The following is a 5,307-nucleotide window of genomic DNA, read 5'->3' on the forward strand; positions in this document are numbered from 1 at the left end:
CAATATTTTGTTTAATTTGTTTAAAAAAGCAAACAATACTTTTTTCAATGTATTCATGTGAATATTAATGTAAATGGTAATCTATATATCTAATCTTAATATCAATGTATATATCTAATGTTAATATTTATATCTGTTAAAATTATCTGGCTGTTGTTTTGTTCCAGGTTCACAATGAATGAAATTAGGGTATTTATCAAGACATTAAGAACCCAAAAAAATCCAGTAAACCGAAATTAATACACTCGATGAACCGAAAAGATGCATATATCTAGTAGAGAGCTAATTATAAAAAAAAAAATATATTTCTATCAATATTCAGAGAATAGTATTTTTTTTAAAGGATATCATTTTTTTTTCATACTACTAGGATAAAGGATTAGAAAATAAGAGAGCGAGAGGGTGAGAGAGTGAGAGTGTGGGTGGAAAACACGAAGGAGGGTAGACATAGAAATTAAGACAAAGATCCAAGAGTTTGGAATCGAGAAGAGTATCGAATATTAGAGAATGAGTCTTTCTCAACCTTTGTGAATAACGTTCCTGAAGATATTTCGAAGAGAAAATTATTTCATTTGTTCAATTGGACGGGACGCATAAATGATATATATTTATCACGAAAATAAAAAGTGGTAACATATATATCTTTACATTCGTACGATACACCACGAAGGGAGGCGCCTTGAATGCGGTAAGGGAAATGAATCGAATGAGATTGAGAGGAAAGATTGTGTTTGTGGGGGAAGCGAAGTACAGGCGAGTGTCCGGTACGAATGATATGAAGAGAGCTGAGATGGAAGAAGATGATCGGAACACTACTGATCGTCGGTTGCAACGTGAGGAGGTTCAGATCGAGGCTCGTAAGAATACAACAGAACTGAAAAAGGAGACATCAGTCAGAGATTCTCATGGAAATGGTTGGACAAAAAAGGTAAAAGTAGCTGTGGCAAAAGAAAAGGCGAAAGCAAGATGGAGCATACCTAAGAATAACAAAAAGGTGTATAATAATCCTTTAAAATGATCTTTAGTTCATGGAACGTTAGGGGGTTGAGGGGGGATGGGAAGATTAGAATGATTAAAAATCTTAAGAAAAGATATAGGATTCACATGTTAGGTTTGATTGAGACTAAAAGGCAAGTAATAACGAAGTTTGATGTAGCAAATATGTGGGGTGTGATAATGTTGGGTGAGAATATGTTGAGTCTGACGGTGCATCGGGTGAGTTGTTATTAATTTGGGATGAAATGGTGTTTAAATTGAGTAATTGTCATAAAGGAGAGAGATGGTTGTGTACAGAAGGGGTGAAATGGTGTTTAAATTGAGTAATTTTATTTAGGTGTAGCGATAGAATAATTATACATTTCTATTAAATATTATTATTTTTGTTTGATCAATAATAATTTGTACTCATATTTATAGAAATTTTATATACAATAAACATATTAAAAAATAATTAATATTTAAATTAATTAAATGATGACAAATATTAAAAATTGCTGACCTTTTTTTTCTAAGGTTATCATCATCACAGTAGAAAATGACGCTTTAGGTGTATGTCCTTAGTTATTTGTTTTGGGGGTCATGTCTAAGGGGTTTTATTATTCTCCTAAGAATTTGGGTCTTTTGGTCCTTTTAGGTAATGAAGTTAATTCGGTACTGATGCTTTTTGGATAAATAGTTAAGGCCTTTCGGGTCATATTTGTTTGGTTGAAAGTTCAGTCATAGTAATAATGAAAACATGGATCCAGCCCAAAAATAATACATGGATTTGTTCAGCCACATAACCCAGAATAAGATAAGTCCATAAAAGGGTAATTGGGCTACCATAGGGCCCAAATCGGAGTCCAATTAAATACTAACAACAAACTATTGTTAATTGGCCTAAAATAAGAAAGCAAAATGAAATCATATGAATGTAGCCTAGTAAACTTATTGGGTCTCAGTTTGCCGAAAAAAATGATTGGGTCTCTTAATCAAACTACGAGTGTTCAAATGTCATCTTAAGATCCAAAAAGAAAAAAAAAAACCTTTCATCTTTAATATAGAAAATATAATCAATTCTAAAAAAAAAGAAAAATATTATGTTATCACCAAAAATAGCTTTTTTTTAATAGAAAGAATTAGTAGAATTAGTTAAAATTATAACTTTTGGCAATAGATATTTCTTCTCCACAAAAGAATAAAGATAAAGTCATAGTTTTTTTTAAATAAAATATGATGTAAAGAACCAAAAGAAGAAAACTTAAGAAAAAAATTAATTTAGATTATTTATATATTTGTTGATATTTAAAATTTGCTACACCATGACTAATGGAATGAAATATTATCGTTAAGAACGGAAGAAAGTAGGCACCGGATTCAATGGTCCAGAACGTTTAGACCATTAAATAGTCTCCTAACAAAACATATTTTTTAAGTTTTTCAATAACGGTTAAATAGTCCGTTTCTAATTTTAATTACAAATTAATCCCATATATTTTATTTAATTATAAAAATGATTTTTTATTTATAAATTATTACTTTATGATTCATTTATTATGTTTATTAATAATAAAAAAAAAACAATAACGAATTAGATCTTTCATTCATCGTAATAACTTTTTGACAATTTCAATCGATTAAAAGTTTATATTTGATCCATTACATCCGTCGAGAATTTTGAAATCATGTTTCTTAGAAAATCAATTGATTGGATTAACAAAACAATGGATTGAATTTTAGGTTCCTATAACTCAATCAATTTATAAACCATTAGTCACTACTCGATTCAAAATTTATAAAAACGATATGAAAATTGAGAACGGCGCGATTCAAAATTCAATCGATTGGATTATCCTACCAATCAATTGAATTAGAATATACCATTAGTCACGTACAAAATTCAATCGAGGTATTATCATACCAATCGATTAAACCTTCATATATCCTTTTAATAACGACCTTCAATCGATTGGGTAATATAAACAATCGATTGAATTATAAAAACTCACATTCTAGTCATCATTCAATCGATTAGGTAATATGACCAATCGATTGATTTTTGCGAAAAACCATACTGTCTTGCAACTTTTAATTGATTGTTTTGTGGTAACCTGAAGTCCAATCGATTGAATTATGGAAACTTGAAATTCAATCGATTGTTTTGTTAATCCAATCGATTGATTTTCTACGAAATACGATTTCAAAATCCTTGACGGATGTAATGGATCAAAGATAAACTTTTAATCGATTGAGATTGCCAAAAAATTATTACGATCAATGAAAGATCTAATTCGTTATCGTTTTTGACAGACCGTTATTGAAAAACTTAAAAAACATATTTTGTTATGGGACCATTTAATGGTCCAAACATTTTGGGACCATCAAATCTTTTGCCAAAAAAGTATATAGAAGTGTGTAGAAGATACTTTAATCTGATAGTTAATGATACTCTAATCAAGTTAAAATGCTGAACTGTTACACTTGCAACTGTACATATATACCCTATGTATTCTATCATGTATTTCATTATTATTCATTCTAAAAAACACAACAATACAGTTCAGATGCACATCTCAATTTTAGACTCTACTCTCTCTTTCCAATTATCACTTTCTCTATTTCTTTCACCAATTCTAGTTTCAACTATCTTCTGATATCTTTTAGAAATATAAAGACCGACCTTTTCTTTAAAAAAAATTTTAAATTTATTTATTCGCATATAAATATGTGATGCACATTATACGCGGAAACATCATCATCTAAAAATTAAAATAATATAATTTAAATGATTATATATTTTATTTGCATTAGGAGATTTGAAAAAGTTAAATCTTACATGAAGATTCGAAATAGTTTTATAATTGTAATAATATCTGAATTATATATCCTAATCAATGTTTAATAAAATTAAGAGAGTACCTAACAAAATGAAAGGAGTACGTAATAAAATTAAGAGAGTACATAAAAAAAATTATGTACTTTTTATTCAATTCAAAATATATAATTGTAAAAAAAATTATTTTAAATAATAAATATATATAACTTAACTTTTTTTTCTTTAATTTCATTATTTAAAAAATATGTCTTCTTCTTCTTTCTTTCAATAGCTCCTCTTACAACCTTTTTGGTGATCTCAGTGGTGCCAAACTTAGAAGGCAAGTACAAAATTATGTCAAGAATTTTATTGTATTAGTCGAACAGCAGCTGGTGGTGGATCAGCGGTAGCATCTGCAGCAATTGCAAGCCCAACAGCTTCAACCAAATAATTCCATGCAGACATTGTGTGATTCTATTCTCTACAAAATGAAGAAGGTTGCATGTTAGTACAAAGTAAAAAGGTGCATATTACCCTTACATTTATCTTCTCTGCATACTCTATTATGCTTATCCATTTGACTGCATCATAACAATAATGCTATTTTCAACAATTCAATCTCAGAAATATAAATTATATTGTACGTAGATCAAATAATACAAATTAACCTAACTCAAAATCAAAGCAAATAATGAAAATTATTACATTCATATCTAAAGAGAGCAGTAGTTTGACGTCTGGATGGAGCGCGGGTTGGTCGAAGAAGAGTGTAATTAATATTATATATGAAATATTTATTAGTGTGTGACTCTATAAATTCAATATTAAATGGATAGTATATTATTAAATTTACTAATAAAATTTGGTGTCTAGTAACATTCTTCGACATCTAACAGTATGAAGTAATATCTTTTTACTAATTAGAATAAGAGAAGAATAAAGTATAATTCTTTCCATAATTTTTGGCTCTCTGTTAATCTTTAGAGTAGGGTTTAATTATCAAACTCTAATTTATTAACATTATCATAATGAACCAACTAATAAATAACTCTAAAAACTCATTTCTTTATTCATTCAATTCGCTTGGATAAGATTTATTTAATTCAATCATTATAATCATATAACTCAAAATTTATCGAAAGTTAACAGATTATTAATTTTACAAATATTTAAATCATATCCAATATGTATTCAATTAGTATCTTAAGATATTATATGTCTGAAATCAAAATATAATAAATAATTAAATACTTTGTTAATTATCATGATAATCTCAGATTAAAAAAAAAAAAAAGATGTTGAATATCTTGCATGTTTCTTCGGAGATTGGGGACTATCCCAGTAGAATTATCTTAGAAGGACCATACCCTTTACCAGTTTACCATTAATGGATATTAAAGCTCGGATTACTTCTTCGATTTCCTTGTCCAAATCCATGTGCATGCCCTCATTCATAGATTTTATTATAGATAAATGATAACGTCATTCTTATTTTTATAATGTCATTTTATATA

This window comes from Arachis ipaensis, chromosome B05 (assembly GCF_000816755.2).
Source record: "Arachis ipaensis cultivar K30076 chromosome B05, Araip1.1, whole genome shotgun sequence".
NCBI classification, from domain to species: Eukaryota; Viridiplantae; Streptophyta; class Magnoliopsida; order Fabales; family Fabaceae; genus Arachis; species Arachis ipaensis.